Here is a 23,348-nt window from a genome sequence, read left to right on the forward strand (position 1 = left end):
CTCTTTTTCTCCAGAGATGCTGCTTGACCCGCTGAGTTACTCCAGCACTTTGTGTCTATCTGTGGTATAAGCCAGCATCCACAATTCTTTGTTCCTACCTGAAATGTTGTCTGTCCATTTCCTTCCACAGACGTTGCCAGACCAGCTGAGTTCCTCCAGCACTTTGTTTTATTTGCTCAAGATTCCAGCATTTGCTTTCTCTTGTGTCTCTAACAGTGTTTGTAGAGTTATTCCATAGGGCCCTTTTATTAGTTGCCAGGGGTGTCTATTTGGCAAGTTTTTTTTGTGATGTGTGTGGACCTGTTTTGTGTAACTTGCACATATCCTCAACACTGGGTGGGTGGTAGAGCGTGTAGATTGGGAGTGAGGTGAAGTGGTGGGTTACGTTGAAAGGGAGTTGGGATACGACGAACCACAACAACAAAAAAATGCATGCAAAACACGCATAGAACACTCAATGTATTCACTAAACAACCTTGCATACAAACATGTATCATGCACAAAATCATATAACGTACATGATTCACACAACATATGTAACAGACGCACAGCATGAACTACACGCAACGCCCAAATGCATAAACATAACACACATCATGCGTTAGAACATGGACCAGTGTAGAACATGGAGTATAAACCTGGCACTCACACAAAGGCAAATGTAAATTAGTTGGGGATGGTACAGAGTATCAGGAGGAAAGTGCCAGACACAATTAGTATGAATTGATTAAATTGGCGAGGTTAGTCCCTTGATGGTACCAGAGGAAGTGTAAGCTATTTACACCCCTGCTTTTACATAACATACGAACCACAGACAACACATACCAAACATAATGAACAATACAATCATACATACACAGTTAACAGCACCATGAGCCGCTTTGAAAAGGCAGGGAGCTTGTGAGTCATTAGAATATACCATTGGAGCATTAAACAAAATCAGCATTTATTGTAGACTAGTGCTCACCAAGCTATAAATAAAGCTGAGAAGCACTTCATTAAAATCACTTATTAAAAGGTTTGCTGGAGCAAGAAACTCTACAAAGGGGTCCTGTTCATCAACGCATTGTCAAGGAAAGTGTAACCATGTGGTTAATCAAAACTTTCACACTAGGTTAATGGAACTGTCAGTAAATTCCCAAGGATATAAATTAATGTTGGTATTTCAATAGAAATTTTTCATAGCTTAACAATTGTAGTAAAAATTTAGTAAAAGGAATCTAACACAAGTAAATAATTTTAAAAATGCAGATGAACCAAATGGAACTTTCTTTTTTAAATATTTGTGCCTTTATAAAACATCCAATGAGATTATTATAAAACCAAATTGAGGATTCAGTATATTGACACCTAAGATCTAGTTTCCATGTTACAAATTGGTATGGAGGTGAATGCGGAGGTTCAGCTTGGAAAGTACTTATTAGAGTTGGTTTAGTGTTGTTAGTTATGAAAGGAAGAGAATCCATGGGCTCCTTGAAGTTTGTGCATGGTGATTCAAGTGCAAATTTGACTCAGATTACAGAATCTGACAGAGATGGGTGTTTAATCAAACGATTGGCAGCACAAGGAGGAGTGATTTCTATCTGGTGTGCCTTCAGCAATGTAGCAATAATAATGTCGTTAAGCTTTACCACATCGACAATATGGCCAAGAAAGCAAACCACTGCCTCTACTTCCTCAGGAGACCAAGGAAATTCAACGTCCCTGAATAATTCTAACCAACTTCCACAGATGCACCATAGGAAGCATATCATCCAGATGCAACATAGCTTGTGTCTGAAGAAGGGTCCCTACTTGAAAGAGTCTGAAGAAGGGTCCTGACCCAAAACGTCACCGATCCTTTTTCTCCAGAGATGCTGCCTGACCCGCTGAGTTACTCCAGCGTTTTGTATCTATCTTTGGTATGGCAACCGCTCTTCCCAAGTGCACAGGAAACTGTAGGAAGTAATGGACGCAGCCATGTCCATCGCGTAAACCAGCCTCCCCCACACCACCTCCCCCATCAACTCAATCTCACTTAACACAGCCTCAGGAAAGTAGCTGACATTATCAAGGACCACTCACACCGTGAGTGACCATTCTCTCTTCTCCTGTCTCCTGTCAGGTGGAAGATACAGAGGCATAAAAGAAAATACCACCAGATTAAAAACAGCTTCGTCCCTGCCATTATCAGACTCCTGAACAGGCCTCTCATATGCCAAGGATGTATTCCCAATCATTCAAACTACCTTACTGCGACTTTTGCACTTTTTTGTTATCTGCATTTTCTTTGGATTCGTGGCATTATACTCTGGACTCAGTTTAGTTTCTCTTTTGAATTACCTGATGTAATCATGTATGGAACAATCTTCCTGGATAAGATGGAAAGCAAAGTTTTTACATTGTATATCGATGCACTTTGACAAGAACAAACCAATGTTGTTAAAAAAAATCAGCATCATTGAACTGCAAGAAGTGAGTGAGGCAGACATATCCCAATGGTAGAAGGCTTTGGAAAAACACTGGTCCAAAGTCAGGAGTTGTTGCCTCATAGGTCCTGGGATCAAACCTGACTTATGGCCCCGTCTATGTGGGGCTTACATGGTCTCCCTGTGACTGCATGGATTTCCTCCGGGTGTTCCGGATTCCTCCCGCATAAGTTCATAAGTTCATAAGAGATAGGAGAACAATTAGGCCATTCGGCCCATCAAGTCCACTCCAGCATTCATCATTTTAGTTTAGTTTAACAGAGAAAATAGGTGCAGGAGGAGGTCATTTGGCCCTTCGAGCCAGCACCGCTAAATTTAGAGTTACAGCATTGTCTATGCACTGCATTCAATGTTCCATCGTTCCCTCTTAACTCCATTCTTCTGCCTCCTCCCCATAACCCCTGACATCCGAAAGACACATGAATTGATGAGTTAATAAAGACACATGGATTGGTAAACAGAAGATTAGTGAAGGTAAACTTTGAAATGGTTCCCCCTCCTCGCGCCATTTCCCCAATCGCTGACACCAATTCAAGTGGATACTCTGTATTGCGATTTTAATTCTCTGGAGTAGTTGACACAGATTATCACAGTCAAGTTGCAGCACATGCTTCCAAAGGGAGACTTTCATCCTTTATCTCAGAGCTGTGCATTGATCAAACTCATTTGCCATCATAAATGTGAGAGGATAACCTATGTCAAAACCACACTGGAATAGTACTAGCATCGCATAGCTTCTCTTAAACTAGAATTGGACACTAACCCTGAGTGTCTTGTCTAATGGAAGAACTCAGCAATTGTAAGGAGCACTGAAAATCAAATGTCTCTTCAGACATTGATGACACTTAATGTTAGGTTGCATGAAGTACTTTGAGAGAGGGCTTATGTGGAACATCAACACCAGCAAGGCCCAGTTGGCTGAGCATTCTGTTTCTTGTTCTAACTGTATAATATGGAAGCTCCTCTGAACCATTCCCCTTGCATTTTCAGTTTAGTTTAGTTTAGTTTAGTTTAGTTTAGTTTAGTTTAGTTTAGTTTAGTTTCATTTAGAGATACAGCGTGGAAATAGTTCCTTTGGCCTATATGGTCCACGCTGACCATTGATCGCCCGTTCACACTAGTTCTATGTTATCCCACTTTCTCATCTACTCCCTCTACACTCAGGGCAATTTTACAGAGGCCGATCGACCTACAAACCCACACATCTTTGGAATGTGTGAGGAAAGAGGAGCACCCAGAGGAAACCCCTGTGGTCACAGGGAGAGCATGCAAACTCCGCACAGATAACACCTGAGGTCAGGTTCGAACCTGGGTCTCTGGTGCTGTAAGGCAGCACCTCTACCAGCACATGCCACTGTGCCAACAACTCCTAAACTAAATATTTACCTTGCTATATGTTCTCGTTATAATGAAATCAAGGCAACTTTCTTGTCTAATTGCGCTATCTCTTTCTTTTCCGGACCCTAAATGGCAGAACTCCTCACCTCATCCTCCTATTGTCTATAAAACAATCCTGAATCAATCACACCATTCAACATTGAAGTGGGGGAGAGATGGAGGTAATGATGGTGTGATGGTGGTTTCAAAGGAATTAGCTGGTCTTACAGCACCAGAGACCCCGGTTCAATCCTGACTAGGGGTGCTGTCTGTACGGAGTTTGCATATTCACCCTGTGACTGTGTGGGTTTTATACGGGTGCTCCGGTTTCCTCCCACATTCCAAAGACGTAGTTTAATTGACTTTGGTTGTAAATTGTCCCTAGTGTGTAGGATAGTGTTAGTATACGGGGATCGCTGATCGTGGGCCAAAGGGCCTGTTTTCACGCTGCATCTCTAAACTAAACTAAACAATTTTTCACTGCACTGTACAGTATTCCTGCCCTGAATAATGTAATGTTTTAACAGCTGCTTCCATCCAATGAGCCATCCAACCAGTTAACATTCATCAAATGTTTCAGGCTGTGGATCACGTGTGTTGTCCATTGGACTCCAAGAGATAATGACATGATCAGGGCATAGCCTGAGAATTCAGAGAAGCCTTATTATAAATGCCCTTTGAAAAAGCAAATGCAATGTAATGAGTAAAAAAACTGTTAATAATTATGCATCTTGTTTTTTCAGAATTACAAAAACTGGATGGTTTAAAGACAGAGAACAAAGAGACAGAGCGAGCACAAAACTTGGAAAGATAAAAGCAATTAAGTGCTTGGAAGAGACTTCAACATCAGTTACCTTTGAAAGGTAAGTATCAGGAAACTGAATAAAGAGGCTCTCCAGGGAAATTAAGTGAAATGGCATTTAAATGGACTCACCTGACCAATGGTTATCATTCTGCTGCTTACAGTGTTTCGAAGTACATGCTTGCAGCACCCTGCGTGGTATCGTCATGTGACCTGCCGTAGCTGGCTTCATCTGAGCTGCTATAATGCTTGTCCTTCACGAATGAGACCGAGGGAAACTAATGCTGGATGGATGCTGCTCAGTGTCAAACTCCAGCAGGGCAATGGCAATATCTGAGCACAGGCCTCGAATGTGAATGTTACTCTCCGAGCCCTCTCTCCCTGCAGGTGGGATGGTGGACTGGAAGGTGGCGGTTCTTCATCTTAGTCTTAATGGGTTTGGAAGGGTCATATATTTTTGCCAAAGTATGACTCGGGCAAATTCCATTGCTCTTGCCAAATGAGGTAGGAACAAAATTATTTCTTCTGTCATGTAAACATTTCGAACAGTCAATTTAAAGAGCTGATCTGCCATATATTAATACTTGGAATCAATCCTTGGTTACTATTGCCCATACTCCTTGGAAGAGTGTGGGCCAAGCTTGGAAGAGAATGGGCTAATTTAGGAAAGCCAGCGCGGTTCTGTACGCAGAAGGTCGCGTCTTATTAATTTGATCGAGACGTCAACTGTGTAAAAATTAGAAATCTTACTTTTATGTCGACTTCCTCTCCATTCCCATGTTTGAGTCAACACTGCTCATTTTAAGCTCCACTGCTGCATTTATGAAGGGTAATGTTTATGTGAACACGTCACTCAGCAGCTAAGGCACCTTATAAATGATGTCGGCCTATCAGCCCAAATTCAAACTGCTCAAACACACTCCGTAAAAACTCATATTCTGACCAACATCTGCTCTGCTCTTCAAACTGACATTAGACTCCTCCTCATATTTTAATAATAATATCTGTCTGTGATGAGTGGTGTTCCTCATGGATCTGTGCTCAGATATATATATAAATCACACACACGCGCACACACACAGACGCAGAGACACAGACGCACAGACACACACACACACACACACACACACATACACACACACATACACACACACACACACACACACGCACACGCACACGCACACTCACACGCACACACCCACACACACATACACACACACACACACACACACACACACACACACACACACACACACACACACACACACACACACACACACATACACACACATATACACACACATATACACACACATACACATACATATACACACATACATACACATACGCACATCAGAATCAGAATCAGAATTACCTTTATTGTCACACTATGGCGAGTCTGGAGGCTCGTTGTTTGTTGAAGAAGTTTATTGCGACAGCAATATTCGATCACAAAGTTTACATAACGAGATCACAGACAACCATTAAAACTAAACTGTTCACTTCGAAGAAGTCTCCCAACTGACTCTTTTGGGCGCCAAAACCGCACGTGACGACACTGTCCAATCAGCGGTCTCACTCCCTGGACCAATCCTTACGGTCGCGCCCACATGTGACCTTGCTGGCCAATTTGAGGGTTCGATACCTAGGACCACTCTCTATGGTCGCTACATGACCCCCCCCAGAACCCGAGGTACGGAACCTAGCAGGGAGCCGGATTTCGCGACCAGAATGAGTAAGGAGAGGGGCAGCCGGAACCACAGGAGCGGGGGGTCCTGGACCGGGTGGAACTGCAGAAGCGGGGGGTCCTGGACCGGGTGCAACTGCAGGAGGACGGCCTCGCCGAGGCGGTTGACCAACCAGGACAGGGCTGTCCGGATCCAAGTGCGCAGGTTTAAGCCGGGACACCGAGACGAGCTCACTCCTGCCGCCCACGTCTAAGGTGAAGGTGACTGTCCCCTTACGCAAAACCCGGAACGGCCCTTCATAGACCCTCTGCAAAGGGCATGATGGGCATCTCTACGCAGAAATACAAACTCACAGTCCTGCAAGGCAGGGGATTCATGCACCATGAGACACCCATGACGCGAAGTCGGAACCGGAGCCAGGGAACCCATGCGTGCCTGGAGTGATGCTAACACCGAGGGAACTGAGGGCAGCTGGCCAGAGGACTCCGGCAGCAAATCTCCGGGTACTCGAAGTGACGAGCCATATACTAGTTTCGCGGACGAAGCACCGAGATCCTGCTTAGGAGCGGTCCGGATGCCCAAAAGGACCCAGGGAAGTTGGTCTACCCAGTCCGGGCCCTACAGCCTCGCACTGAGGGCTGCCTTGAGTTGTCTGTGGAACCTCTCCACGAGCCCATTAGCCTGAGGGTGGTACGCCGTGGTGTGTTGCAACCAGGAGCCGTACAGCTCTGCTAGCGTGGCCCAGAGGGTAGAGGTGAACTGTGTCCCCCTGTCGGTGGTGATAACAGACGGAACCCCGAAACGGGCCACCCAATGGAGGGCCCGGGCCCTGGCACAAGAGGCAGCGGAGGTATCTGACAATGGGAAAGCCTCCGGCCACCGGGTGAACCGATCCACCACCGTGAGGAGATGGGTGTAGCCCCGGGAGGAAGGTAAAGGTCTGACTAAATCCACATGAATATGGAAAAAACGGACCGCTGGGACCGCAAACTCTTGTACTGGGGGCTGGACATGGCGTTGGACTTTAGCGGTCTGGCAGGGAACGCAGGAATGGGCCCAAGCAGCTATCTGCTTTCACAGGCCATGCCACACAAACCGAGCGGATACTAAGGCAGAGGTGGAGCGGATGGACGGGTGCGCCAGCCCGTGAATGGCATCAAACACCAGGCGCTGAAGGGAGGGCGGCACCACCGGCCTGGGACGGGGAGGGAAACATCACACCAGACTTTTGTGCCCGCCGGCCCGCAGGCCACCTGAGCCAACTTCAACCCTGAAGTGGCGGACTGGTATGCCGAGGCGGTGTCCGCCAGGAGCTGTGTCTCCGCAAGCTCCTGGGGATCCACCTCGCAGTCTACCGCCGAAATGGGGGAAACAGCAGGCTGAGACAGGGCGTCAGCAACGGCATTAAGCTTACCCGCGACATGACGGACATCGGTGGTAAACTCAGAGATGGCAGTCAGGTGCCGCTGCTGGCGGGCTGACCATGCGTCAGACAACTTGGAAAAAGCAAAAGTTAACGGTTTATGGTCCGTAAAGGCCACAAACGGGCGGCCTTCTAGGAAATACCTAAAGTGACGGACAGCTAAGTAGAGAGCCAGAAGCTCTCGGTCAAAGGCGCTATATTTCAGCTCAGCCGAACTCAGTTGCCGGCTGAAAAACGCCAAGGGCTGCCAAAGGCCACCGACCTGCTGTTCCAAAACCCCTCCCACCGCCACGTTCGACACATCGACCGTCAGGGCCGTGGGGGCGGAGGCGCTCGGGTGGACCAGCATGATGGTGTCTGCCAAAGCCGCCTTAGCTGCTGCAAAGGCCGACTCCGCGGCCGAGGACCATACCAACTCTACAGGTTTACCCGCGAGGCACTGGAAGAGCGGGCGCATGACCCGTGCTGCTGCCGGGATGAACCTATGGTAGAACTTCACCATGCCCATGACCTCTTGCAGACCCTTCACTGTGGTGGGCCGCGGGAATGCACGGATAGCCTCCACCTTCTCGGGCAAAGGGGTGGCGCCGGCAGGGGTGATTCTGTGCCCTAAGAAATCGAGAGAAGGGAGGCCAAATTGACACTTGGAGGGTTGGATGATGAGCCCGTGGTCTTGGAGCCGCTGGAATACAGACCGCAAGTGGGCCAGGTGTTCCTGCTCCAAAGGGCTGGCGAACAGGATATCATCTAAATAAATGAACACAAAAGGCAAATCTCGACCAACACGGTCCATGAGTCGCTGGAAAGCCTGTGCCGCGTTCTTTAAACCGAAAGGCATACGCAACCATTCGAACAACCCGAACAGAGTGATTGTGGCAGTCTTTGGTATGTCTTCCGGAAGCACAGGGATCTGGTGGTAGCCCCGCACCAAATCAATCTTGGAGAACACCACGGCAATTTCCAGCCCAGACGAGAAGTCCTGGAGGTGCGGTATGGGGTAGCGGTCAGCCGTGGTGACAGCATTGAGGCGCCGGTAATCGCCGCATGGTCTCCACCCCCCAAATGCTTTGGAGACCATATGCAATGGCGAGGCCCACGGGCTGTCGGACTGACGGACAATGCCCATTTCTTCCATCTTCCTGAATTCTGCCCGCGCCACCACCAGCTTGTCGGGTGGTAACCTCCGGGCCCGAGTGAAAACGGAGGGCCCTCGGTGCGGATGTGGTGGACCATGCCGTGCCTGGCCGAAGGGGCATCGAAGCGTTGAACGAGCAGCTCTGGAAACTCCGCCAGGACCTCAGCATACGGGACGGGGGCCGCGACGACGGCCTGGACATGTGGGCTGGGCGGGGTGGCGGCCGGCAGAGCGGCGGGCTCATCGCTGCTGGCGAAGGGTCGAAGGTCGTTACCGCGGATATCGGGGACTAGTGAAAAGGCCCAGAGGAAATCTGCGCCCAGGATCGCTTGGCTGACGTCCGCGATAATGAATGGCCATTCGTACGTGCGGATGCCTAAAGCCAGGGACATTTTCCGCGTGCCATACGTGCGGATGGGGCTGCCGTTAACCGCGATGAGGGTAGGACCTGTCTTACCCGATCTGGTCTCGAGGCCGGTCGGCGGTACGATACTGACTATGGCTCCCGTGTCAACCAAAAATTCTGTGTCCGTGAATCGATCTCGGATGTAGAGGCGTCGGTTCTGGCCAATCACAACCGCCTCTATGTACGATCGGCCGAGGCATTTCCCGAGAAGGTACAAGGTGAGCGGCAGTTGCGGGATTCTCTGCCCCATCGTAGATGGTAATAGCACCAGCCGCGCTTGTGCGGCTCCTTTTGGCGGGCTTTTGGAGAATTGGCGGGAGACGCGGCGCCATCTTGCTGCCATCCGTGGCGCGGCCGCTGATGTCGAGACCTTGTTGATCGAACTGCTTCTTTTTGATTTGGATGCCATGAGCGCATCGGCTTTTTCTGCATATGCCACGGGGTCCTTAAAAGAACAATCCGTGAGCATAAGTTTGACATCTTCGGGAAGCTTCTCTCGGAATGCCTGCTCGAACATGAGGCAAGCCGTGTGTTCACCTGCTAGCGTTAACATCTCAGCCATGAGAACGGACGGCAGCCGATCTCCGAGATCCGGTAGGTGCATAAGCACAAGTACGAGGCCATGAAGGCACTGTTATTACGAACCTTCAGATTCAGTAGGCATGACCTTAGCTCGGTCATGCCTACTGAATCTGAAGGTTCGTAATAACAGTGCCTTCATGGCCTCGTACTTGTCTTCTGCGGGAGGGTTGACGATGAACTGCATCACCCGTGCGGTCGTCTCCGGCGGTAGAGCGCTGACGAGGTAGTAGTATTTTGTCGCGTCTGCCGAGATGTTTCTTAAGTGAAACTGGGCTTCGGTATGGACAAACCAAGATTGTGGTTGATGTGCCCAAAACGACGGAAGATGAACGCTGACCGCGCTTAGCTCCGGTGCGCCGGGCATGGAAACCAAAAACGAGGCGTCTTGTTCACTCATGGTAGGTGATCGGCTGGATCATGTCGGGGTCACCAATATGGCGAGTCTGGAGGCTCGTTCTTTGTTGAAGAAGTTTATTGCGACAGCAATATTCGATCACAAAGTTTACATAACGAGATCACAGACAACCATTAAAACTAAACTGTTCACTTCGAAGAAGTCTCCCAACTGACTCTTTTGGGCGCCAAAACCGCACGTGATGACACTGTCCAATCAGCGGTCTCACTCCCTGGACCAATCCTTACGGTCGCGCCCACACGTGACCTTGCTGGCCAATCTGAGGGTTCGATACCTAGGACCACTCTCTATGGTCGCTACAACACACACAATTACACACACACATACATACATACATACCCACACGCAGATGCAACATCATGGATTTCAAAGAGTGGGGCATTTGTGAGTCACTGATTGTAAGCAATATCAAAGCACTAAACAAAATCAGCACATATTACAGTCAGTCTTCATCTCATCCTAAATTATGCTCAGAAGCCCTTTGTTAAAACCTTTTATTTGAAGGTTTGATGGAGCAAGAAACAGAAGATTAATCAAAGCAATTAGTCATAAATTATGGAAGTTGGTGTTTGAAGATTTTCAAGGTTACATTTTCAGGAAATTTTGTTCTTTCATCTGTAATTAAATATTAACAGTGGACATGAAAACACTCTTACAAGTGAACCGGTGAAGAGCTGAGATTTCTTCCTGCAATCATGAGTTTACCAAATATCCTTCCATCAGCAAAAACTTCACAGTTAAATCTGTACCGTGTTACCTTTGCTTTAGTGATTAACACATTTAATTAATCTGCTAAATCTAGACACGTCCTTCATCAAAGCATCTTCCTTTTTAATTTGCACATTACACAGTGAAATGCTAAATAAGCCTTGCTGAATCACTTTGTCAGCCTAACTCAGAGAAATACAAAGAGAATGAAGCAGTGAAGCCAAGTAAAGTTGATGTCATGTTGGTCGTGAAGGTCATGTTGATGTTCCCTCTCCATACAAACAGCAGATAGACACAATATACTGGAGTAACTCAGCGGGACAGGCAGCATTGCTGGAGAGGAGGAATGGGTGATGTTTTGGGTCGAGACCCTGCTTCAGACTGAGAGGCAGGGTAGAGGGAGACATTGAGATATGGAAGGGTAAGGATAAGACTTCTTCAGTCTGAAGAAGGGTCTTGACCCAAAACGTCATCTATTCCTATTCTCCAGAGATGTTGTCTGACCCGCTGAGTTATTCCAGGTTTTGGGATCTTTCTTCCATCATAGACTGTGACAGCTCATTGAAGGTGATGGTGAATTTCATCTTTAACGTCCACCTTAACCAAGAGGTGTCTTTCAGGAAGTGATCCACATTGTTCAGAGTCTTGCCACGGACCTTTATTGTTAGAGGACAATTCATATGTCAATTGTTGGATCACAAGTCTATCAGGCAGTGGGCGGGATAAAATATCTAGGGAAACCCAATGCATGTCATAGGGAGATGGTACAGACTCCATAAAGACAGCAACTGTAGTCAGGATCGAACCCGGGTCTCTGACGCTGTAAGGCAGCAACTCTACCTCTGCGCCACCGTGATACAAAGGCGTGATACATTCAATTACTGAACACGTGGATAGAGAATTCAACAACTCTGGGTTAAGACACTCTTCCTCGGCTCTGTACTGAAATGCTGACCATTTATGTTGAGGTGATACCTGCGTCCGGTCCGCGTTGGCCAAACTGATCTCCCGGTGGCTGAGCACTTCAACTACCCCTCCCATTCCCAGTCTGACCTTTCTGTCATGGGCCTCCTCCAGTGCCATAGTGAGGCCCACCGGAAATTGGAGGAACAGCACCTCATATTTCGCCTGGGCAGCTTGCAGCCCAGTGGTATGAACATCGACTTCTCAAACTTTCGATAGTTCCTCTGTCCCTCTCTTCCCCTCCCCCTTCCCAGATCTCCCTCTATCTTCCTGTTTCCACCTATATCCTTCCTTTGTCCCGCCCCCCTGACATCAGTCTGAAGAAGGGTCTCGACCCGAAACGTCACCCATTCCTTCTCTCCTGAGATGCTGCCTGACCTGCTGAGTTACTCCAGTATTTTGTGAATAAATACCTTCGATTTGTACCAGCATCTGCAGTTATTTTCTTATACCCTTGGAAACATCATCTGCTTACACCCTCAGCACGGAGCAGAGTTCCAGAGAAGATTACGTGCTGATCTCTGGAGTGGGATTTGAGCCTACAATCGTATGTCTCAAAGATAAGGGTCCCCAAGTGCGATCAAGACTGAATGACCTCTTACAATAGATTACAGACTCCAAATGCTGGAGTAACTTTAGGAACAGCATCTCTAGAGAACATCGATAGGTGACGTTTCTGGTTGTAATCCTTCTTAGACAGACTGAAAATGCCGCTGAAACGTCCTATCCACCTATTAGTTCCCACCCCCCTCCCCCCTCACTTCCAGCTTTCTTTCCCACCCCTCTCTCCCCACCACACTCAGTCTGAAGAAGAGTCCCAACCCCAGACCTCACCTATCCATGTTCTCCAGAGATGTTGCTTGATCTGCTGAGTTACTCCAGCACTTTGTGTCCTTTTGTGTGAACCAGCGTCTGCAGTTCCTTGTTTCTTCATCTCCTAGTGAGAAGAGGCAAAGAGTCTACAAAGAAACAAACCCATAGGCTGCTTGTCCCTGGGGCTAAACTTACAGTCATACGGTCATAAGGTCATAAGTTTAGGAGTAGAATTAGGCCCATCATGTCTTCTCTGCCATTCAATCATGGCTGACCTATCTCTCTCTCTTAACCTCATTCTCCTGCCTTTTCCCCATAACCTCTGACACCTGCACTAATCAAGAATCTATCTATCTCTGCTTTAAAAATATCCACTGACTTGGCCTCCACAGCCATTTGTGACGAAGAATTCCACAGATTCACCACCCTCTGACTAAAGAAATTTCTCCTCATCTCCTTAGACATAGAATCATATTGTTATAAAGCATGGGACGAGGCCCTTCAGCCTAACTCATCCGTGCTGATGAAGTGCACATCTCACCTAGTCCCATTAGCCTGCCCACATTTGACCCCTATCCCTCGAAACATTTCCTATCCATGTACCTGTCCGGATGTCTTTTAAATCTTGCTATTGTACCTTCCTCAACCATTTTATCCGGCTCTCTGTCACTAAGACCACATTTTTAATTGCAGTTTTATTTAATTACATGAAGTCACACTTCCCAGCTGCGATGCATGGTTTGATTCTAGTGATGTGAATGTGGAAAGGTGGCTGTGGTTTCAACTAGTAGTCACCACGATTTTGCGTTTCTGGAAAGCAGGGATCATACGACATGTCAAACACAGACCTCAATTACGTTTCCCTGGAACACACTCGAATCTCGACATTGGCTCCAGCACACTTGACTAATTGGAGCATGCGGCACACAGTGCCCTTGTCTTTGTGTGAGGACGGAAAGCTCTTCTTTCATTAGTACTCTGTGGTGATTCAGTCAAAAAATGGCAAAAGCAGAAGCAAATAATTCCCACCAAAGTAATTAATTGAGTAACCGCAATAACAGACAAAATTGAATCTTATATTCTCATCGAGGAGCGGCCAACTTATTAAAAACGCATTATTTTTAGTTGCCAGCATATGAAAAGGAGAATTGTAGAGGATGAACAAGAAGAGTCTGAAGAAGGGTCTCGACCCGAAACGTCACCCATTCCTTCTCTCCCGAGATGCTGCCTGACCTGCTGAGTTACTCCAGCATTTTGTGAATAAATCGATTTGTACCAGCATCTGCAGTTATTTTCTTATACTATTGTAGAGGATGAGGTTCAGTCAGCAATATTCATTCTCCTCCCAGTCAGTGTCGATCACCCTGCTTTAAGCAAGGCAAATCACAACTCAGTGAGCCAGCTAACTGGGAGTTTCAGGAAAAGCGCAGAAGCATCTGCAATTCATGAAAGATATCCAGCAAGTTGCATAAACTTGCAAGTATTATCTCAAACTGTTTTAAAAATCCTATTGTTCATGGAATTATTCGGCAGCCCAGCAGTTACCCATAATTGCCTCTGAGCTCACTTGCACGTTGGACCTTTTCAGAGAGCAGTCAGGCACGTTGCTGAGTGTCGAGAGTGATAAATGGACCGGACAAGCAATGGACAATGATTTACTCTCGTGATGGGCATCAGTAAACCAGATGGGTTCCTGCACCATCTAATAGCTGGGGCTAAGCTGACAGTCATAGAGTCATATTGTCATAAAGCATGGAAACAGGCTCTTCAGACCAACTCATCCATGCTGATTAAGTGCACATTGCAGCTAGTCCCATTTGTCCACATTTGACCCCAATCCCTCAAAACATTTCCTATCCTGGTACCTGTCCGAATATCTTTTAAACCTTGTTATTGCATCTGCCTCAGCCTCCTCATCTGGCTCTCTGCCATCAAGACCACATTTTTAATTGCAGTTTTATTTAATTACATGAATTTACACTCCCCGGCTGTGGTGATGGGATTTATTCTCAAATGTCCCCAATCATTAACTCTCCAGGTCTGTCTAGTAAGTTAAACATTTGTACGGTTCACCTTTAGCTTTCACACTAGCTCAGTCTGCCTGTCCTCCATTCTGGTCAGTGCAGAGCTATTGATTGCCTTTGGCCTGGAGGGATAAGGCAGTGCAAGGAGGTTGGACAATGCTCTTTCACATTGACAGCCTGGGGTCCAACATCTCACTTTCACAAATTTCAGTTATCAGCAGAAAATAAAAACTGTTTCCATCAGCATCTGCAAAACTTTGGAGGCCCAACAGAATTCCTTGCATGTTCTTGGGATGCTATGAAATGGCTTATTCACAAGTTCTAAGAGCAGAATAAAGGCCATTCAGCCCATCAAGTCTGCTCTGCCATTCAATCCTTGCTGATCTATTTTTCCCTCTCAAATTTCACTGTACCTTAATTGGTACATGTGACAATAAACTGACCTTGAAACCTTGAAACCTTGAAACAAAAAGTGCTGGAGTAACTCAGTGTGTCAGGCTGCATCTACGGAGAACATGGATAGGCGATGTTTTGGGTTGCGACCTTTCTTTAGACTGAAGAATGGTCCTGACCTGAAACGTCACCTAACCATGTTCTTCAGAGATGCTGCCTGACCCGCTGAGTTACTCCAGGACTTTATGTCTTTTTACAAGTTGGAAAGTTGAGACTCTCAAGTGTAGAAAGATAATTATCTTAGGACACAGTATTGACATACAACAGCCAATATCCTGCAGTTTGTAACAGAGTGACAGTGTACATATGCACTGCTGAACATTACCTCTAGATTTGAGGAAACAGATTTCTCCTGTGTTGGTCTTCATTGACACAATTAAAGTAGCAGACAACACAGAGGTGGGTGTTTTTGGTGCGAGGATGGGACTTTATCCACGCGCGATTGTGCGGTGGTTGATCACATCTTTGCTATCATGGGCAGATACATCGGCAACAAGTAGATTGGTGCAGTTGAGTCATGTAGGCTTAGCCTTCATTTTGATTTGCTCTCCATCTGATGCTGACCCAATCTGGTAACTATGTCCTTCAAGGCTCCACCAGCCGGTAAATGGTTGTGCTACCAAGCCACTGGTGGTGACGGATAATGAAGTCTCGGAGTACACGCCGTGCCCTTGTCAATCTCAGTGCTTCTGGTTGCAGGAAATGCAGATTCACTCGTCATTCTTCTTCTATGAACTTTGTCTTGGTGGCATCTTGGGCATTGCATTTTTTAACACTAGAATTACAGTTATAATGTATTCATTTTTTAAAATTACAATGTTTATCTATTTATCATTTACAGGCATATATGCTGCTTCAAGTAAGAGTTTCATTGCTCCGTTTGTCAGTACATAAGACAATTAAACACTCTTGCCTCTTAACTCTTGACTCTAGATTCTTACCATTCACGGAAAGTTTATTATTTCAAAAATCCACACCTTTCATCTTCCTCATCTTAGTTCTCTTGACAACCTCCAAAAAATGGTTGGTCTTCAAAATCAAGTGCTGATTGCAGGACACGGCTCTACTTGCAAGATGGCCGGTAACCAACAACAATTGTCACAGTCAACATTTTGTTGCTGATGTTCACGATTTCATTGCCTGCATAGACAGAGCATCAAAAGCCTTTGTAGCAAACCCCCCCCAGCTCTGAAAGGCCAGTGGCAATACACATGTACCCTTCTCCGAACACCATCTCTGTGAACCAGCCTTTCTATTTGTGCACTTTCTGTATTGTATTAGGTCTGATCTTACATGGTATGTCTAATCGTGTAGCTTCGTTTTAGTTTTAGAGATGGTTTAGTTAGGTTTAATTTACTTTAGTTCAGTTTAGTTCAGTTCAGTTCAGTTCAGTTCAGTTCAGTTTAGTTCAGTTTAGTTTAGTTTAGTTTAGTTTAGTTTAGTTTAGTTCAGTTCAGTTTAGTTTAGTTTAGTTTAGTTTAGATACAATGTGGAAACAAGCCTCTCAGCCCATCAAGTCCACGCTGACCAGCAATCACTCGTGCACTAGTTCTATCCTACAACGTACAGAGGCCAATCAGCCTACAAACCTATACGTCTTTGGAATGCAGGAAAAAATCAGAGCACCCGGAAAAAGCCCACGCGGTCATGGGGAGAACATACAAACTCCATACAGACCAGCATACCTGAAATGTCAGCTGGACTTCTGCCCTTAAGTCCCACTCAGTCCCCCTCTGAGTTTCAACCACATGGCGTTTAATTCAGATAGATGTAAGGTGTTGCATGTTGGTAATGCAAGCCAAGGCAGGACTTACACAGTAAATGATTGGACTCCAGGGATTGTTGTAGAACAAAGAAACATAGGGGTGCAGGTACATAGTTCCCTGAGAGTGGTGACACGGACAGGCTGGTGAAAAGGGCATATGTGTGTTTGCCTTCATCGGTCAGGATATTGAGTGCAGGAGCTAAGACTGTACAAGACAGCTGTACAAGACAGTGGTAAGAGCATTGGCTCGTAGTAGTTTAGAAAAAGGAATGCTGGTTCACCAAAGAAAAACAAAAGAGGCTTGAGTGACTCATTGTATCCGGCAACATCCCTGGAGAACATGGATAGGGACCCTTCTTCAGACTGTAATTTAGTTTTGTTTAGAAATACAGCATGGAAACAGGCCCTTCAGCCCACTGAGTGCACACGGATCATTCATCGAAACACTAGTTCTTTGTTGAGCCACTTTCTCATCCACTTCCTACACACTAGAGGCAATTTACAGAGGCAATTAACCTACAAACCCATACATCTCTGGGATGTGGGAGGAAACCGGAGCACCCGGAGAGAACCCAAGCAGTCACAGGGAGAAACACCCAAGGTGCTGATCGAGCCCGGCTCTCTGGTGCTGCAGGGCAGCAGCTCTACCAGCTGCACAGCTGTGCTACCCTTAAATAGTGGCCTCACCCTTACTCTCAGCTCTTGAGTACATCATGAAAATTTAAAAAAACACACATGCTGAAATATTGAAAAATAAACAGGGAATGGTGGAAACAAGTCAGTAGGTCAGCAATCACCTGAGGAAAGAGAGATGAAGTTAATGTTTCAGGCCAAATACCCTTCATGAGAACTGCAAAAGAGTGAAAAGAGTAAGTTACGGAGAAGCTGAGTGGGGGTGGATAGGTCAGTGGGAATATCTGAGGTAAGGTGAGCCCAGGGTTTCTGTGGAGATGGATCTTTATTAAGTAGAGGGTGACAACAAGGTTTAGTTTAGAGATACAGTACAGAAACAGGCCCCAGGCCCTTCAGCCCACTGGGTCTACGCCGACCAGCGATCCCCGCACATTAACACTATCTACACACTAGGGACTAGCGAGAAAACTCACGCAGGTCACGGGGAGAACGTACAAACTCCGTACAGTTTCCCGTAGTCGGGATCGAACCCGGATCTCCGGCGCTGCATTCACTGTAAGGCAGCAACTCTACCGCTGCGCCACCGTGCCGCCTGTTTGTTGTGGTGTTTTTTTAAATTTTCATTATGTCCTCAAGAGCTTAGAGTGAGAATTGAGGCCATTAATTTCTTCTTCGGAGAGTGAATAGGGACCCACAGATACTATTTGACACAGTGGCAGAATAAAGATGGCTATTACTGCATAGGATGAACTCCAGCAGTTGGGGAAGCAAAATAATGCAGTACAATGACACCACTAAGAGAGTAGCTGCCTCAGGCTCCGGTGATAGGTTCTGGGTTCAATCCTGACCGACAGTGCTGTCTGTGTGAAGCTTGCACGTTCTCTCGATCACCTTATGGATTGTCCTCTGGTGAATTCATTGGGTGCTGCCGTTTCTTCCTGTTTGCCAAAGAGTGGCACGGTGATGCAGGGGTAGAGTTGCTGCCTTACAGCCCCAGCGACCCGGGTTTGATCCTGACTTTGTAGGTTAATTGACTTGGTGTAAATGTAAAATTGTCCCTCGTGTGTGTTGGATAGTGTTAATGTGCGGGGTTCAATGGTCAGTGCGGACTCGATAGGCCGAAGGGCCTATTTCTGCATCGTATCTCTAAACTAAACTAAACTAATCTGAATGTAGCTGACATATCTTTACACCACAAGCTATATTTCCATATATTATTATCTGCGTAAGCATATCACACCATAGTTATATTTTCTTTCCAGTGCAAATTATGTCCTGCCCCCACTGGTGGGAGACTATAATTGCGATGTGACTGCTTCATTTTTATAAATGTGTTCACAAGAATTTATAAAGGGAATAGAAGGAAAAAATGTACACATTTAAAAAGAGACTAAATAATTTACTTAAAAGATGCTATCCAATTGCAAAACCTGCTTCCATACTTTGTTTCGTTTGACCTTGACTTACTTGGTGAAATCTTTGAGACGTCAACCGTGCAAAAATGTAAAAATCTTACTTTTATGTCGACTTCCTCTCCGTATCCATGTTTGTGTCAACACTTCTCATTTTAAGCTCGTTTATGCTGCATTTATGAAGGGTAATGTTTATGTGAACACGTCACTCAGCAGCCAAGGCACCTTATAAATGATGTCGGCCTATCAGCCCAATTTCAAACTGCTCAAACACACTCCGGAGAAACTCATATTCTGACCAACATCTGCTCTGCTCTTCAAACAGACATTAGGTTCCTTCTCATATTTAAAATGATAATTTTGTTCCAATATCAGGATGATAAATTAGAGCGGTCACAGTGGCGAGCGGTAGAGTTGCTGCTTCACAGCACTTGCTTGTTAACAAATGATAAAGAAACAGGAAACCTAAAACAGGACCATGGATATCATAGACACAAAAAATAGGTGCAGGAGGAGGCCATTTGGCCTTCCAAGCAAGCATCGCCATTTATTGTGATCAAGGCTGATCATCCACAATCAGTAACCCGTGCCTGCCTTGCTCAATGCTCAATGCTCAATATCTAACTTGCGTTTAAGAAACATTTAGACAGGTACATGGATAGGGTCAATTTAGAGGGATATGGGCCAAAAGCAGGTAGATGGGACGTGTAGATGGGGCATGTTGGTCAGCGTGGGCATGTTGAGCCAAAGGGCCTGTTTCCATGCTGTAACATGACTCCATAACTACCATATGATACCTTTCGCACTGACGTGAAGATTAATTTCCCAGCCACCATGATAATAAATGGATCTCATCCAATGAAAGTTCACAAAGACAAGCCATATACTTGGGCACTGTAAGTCAACAGAGAAAGTCAATATCATATCACAGGCACCATAATGAGATAAAGTGTGAACACGAGGGTCTCAGTTCCACTTAAAATTGTGTGGCATGATGACGCAGCAGTAGAGTTGCTGCCTTACAACTCCAGAGACCCGGGTTCAACCCTGACTACGGGTGCCGTCTGTACGCCGTTTGTATCTTCTCCCCGTGACCACGTGGGTTTTCTCGAGGTGCTTCAGTTTCCTCACACACTCCAAAGATGTACAGGTTTGTAGGCTAATTGGCTTAGGTAACATTATAAATTGGCCTTAGTGTGTGTAGGATAGTGTTAGTGTGCTGGGATTACTGGTCGGCGCTGAGTCGGTGGGCCGAATGGCCTGTTTCCACGCTGTATCTCTAAACTAAACTAAACATCTGCAAATCTCCTCCAGAGCAGTACAGGCATTAATCATTGCTTGAGTGTGCTCATGTTTCTGACTGGTTGCATCTTGGCTCCTGTTGCTGGCAAGTTGCCTGCTAACGTGAGGTGCACAATCGAGTTGGGAGTCACTTAGCCGAGCGATAACTCGTGTTGCCCAGTTGTCACCTTCTGTGTAATTGCAGAGATTGATTGATAATTGCACAGCGGCCTGCCCTGCTGCAGAATAGGACTGCAGCATACACACCAAACATGGACCGGCACAATGCCATGTGTATGGTTACACACCAATTGGTACCTTGTAGGGTGGAATCTGTTTGGATGTGGTACATCTTCAGGTTGGCATGTGGCATGTTTAAAGTGAGGCGTGCAGAGGCAATGGTGCCCTGAGTCAATGGAAATCCTATAAATCTGGCACCGCCATGTGCTCACTCTTGCAATGGCAAGCAAGATGTGTTTTGCTTTCTTGGAATGGAGGTCATCTATTTCATCTCACTCCATTAGGTGACACTGCTCAATGTTTTGGAATACACTGCACCTTCATCCTAGATAGGCACAAAATGCAGGAGTAACTCAGCGGGTCAGGCAGCACCTCTGGAGAAAAGGAATAGGTGACGTTTTGGGTCAGGACCCTTCTGCAGACACTTTATCTTTGGTGTAAACCAGCATTTGCAGTTCCTTCCTACCCACCTCCATCTTCCATGACCATTGGTAAAGTAGCTGCACTTGTAGTTATAGAGTCATAGAGTGATACAGTGTGGAAACGGACCTTTCGGCCCAACTTGCCCACACTGGCTAACGTGTCCCAGCTACACTAGTTCCACCTGACCGCATTTGGTCCACATCCCTCTAAACCTGTCCTATTCCTGTACCTGTCTAATTGTTTCTTAAAAGTTGTGATAGTCCCTGCCTCAACTAGCTCCTCTGTTGTGCTGGGAACATTAGGCACTCTGCAGTTAGGGTTCAGTCCTGATCCATTGCTCCCTATTGGGAGATGAGGTTGGGAGGAAGGGGGCATCCTGTTATGGGTCCTTTTCATCCCCCTACTTCCATCAGTTCTGTCGGCCATCTTCTTACCTGCCTCTCCTGTATTCAGAGAGGAAGGGCGAGTGCAACAGAGGTGAAAGATGCCATTTCTATCCATCAAAATGGAATGTCATTACTAATCTCATCAAACAAACCTCTTAGCCAACACAATGGCTTTCAAAAGCATCAAAATGTCCATTCTCAGGACCAGCAGCATGAAGAATAGACCCTGGGCCGTAGATCCAATGGACCCTGGGTCACAGAGTGGGGATTGGATATAGAGTAAGACGTTCAACTCACCAAATTAGGCACCGGCAAGGCCGTGATGTCCAGCAGATTTGCTACGTCGCCAACAGTTAACATATACCATCCCTTCATCAAGCTCCGATCACAACTAGTCCTTCCCAAATATCCAAATATGTCGGGGACACCAACAATAACTAAATGGAACGATGCTCTGACTGAATGGATATTGTCTGAGGCTGTGTGTAATTTCCTGGAGATGGGTTCTCATTCTTCCCCTCATGTCAGTGGACAGAACTAGTGCACTTGTCCAAGTGCACTGCATGTCTTCTTGGATTTTCCTCTCAGCCACCACAGGCTGATTATTATCTACGTCGCAGTAGAGCTGCTGCATCACAGCACCAGTGACACGGGTTCGGTCCTGACCTCCAGAGGTGGCCGTGAGGAATTTGAATGTGCTCCCTGTGACCTTGTGAGTTTTCGTCGTGTGCTCCAGTCTCCTCCCTACTGGAGAAATCTCAGCTCAGAGAACTGTGCACTGCAGAAGCTTTGAAAGAGTAATAAAGAGTATCATCCCAAGGTAGTTACATCATTGATTTACACTGAGTTGCTTTTCTCTGCCACAATACAAGATGAGCTTGAAGAATGAGCAATTCCAAGTTCAGAGCTTCACAATTTGTGAGCACACGCTGGGATCGTGGATCAGAGGTGAAAAGACAGTGGATTTTTTGGAATAGATCGGGTAGACGCACAAAGTCTCTTGCTCAAAGTAGGGGAATTGAGAACCAGGGGGCATAGGTTTAAGATGAAGGGAGAAAGATTTAATAGGAATCTGAGAGGTGACCTTTTCACGCAAAGGGTGATCGGTGTATAGAACAAGCTGCCAAAAGAGGTAGTTGAGGCAGGGACTATTGCAAGGTTTAAGAAGCAATTAGAAAGGCACACGGGTAGGACAGGTTTAGAGGGATATGGGCCAAACGCAGGCAAGTGGAACTAGTGTAGATGGGACATGTTGGTCAGTGTGGGCAAGTTGGGCCGAAGGGTTTGTTTCCACGCTGTATGACTCTATGACACTATGAGTCTTTGACTGTCGGTCTTACGACCAGTACTGGCTTACAGATTGAATTGTTATATTGCATTTATGATGCAAAATTCCATCTCTGGAGTTTTCATTCAGCATCTCTGTCACCACAGATACAGTTGCCTATAATGGGAAGAGTGTTTATTCTATATTCTGTAGCAGCTGTGAGAAGCCTTTTTCACTGTAAAATTCTATACTTTCCTATGGTGGCAGCGGTAAAGTTTGCTGCCTTAGAGCGTGTGAGACCCAGGTTTGATCCTGGCTACAGGTGCTGTCTCTACGGAATTTGTACATACTCCCCGTGACCTGTGTGGATTTTCTTCGGGTGCTCCGGCTTCCTCCCACACATATGGGTTTACAGGTTAATTGGCTTGGCAAAATTATAAATGATCTCTAGTGTGTGTAGGATAGTGTTAGTGTGCGGGGACCGCTGTTAGACGTGGACTTGGTGGGCCGACGTGCCTGTTCCCATGCTGTTTCTCTGAACTAAACTAAAGGTGTGGTGGTGGATTGCTTATTTATTTCAAAGATATGTTTTGTTTAGAATAATACATGCAGGAAATATGGTCAGTACACATTTTTCACCTCTTGGTCTGGAGACATGTACATCATGACCCAATGGACACCATC

Source organism: Rhinoraja longicauda, chromosome 20 (assembly GCF_053455715.1).
Source record: "Rhinoraja longicauda isolate Sanriku21f chromosome 20, sRhiLon1.1, whole genome shotgun sequence".
Taxonomy (NCBI): Eukaryota; Metazoa; Chordata; class Chondrichthyes; order Rajiformes; family Arhynchobatidae; genus Rhinoraja; species Rhinoraja longicauda.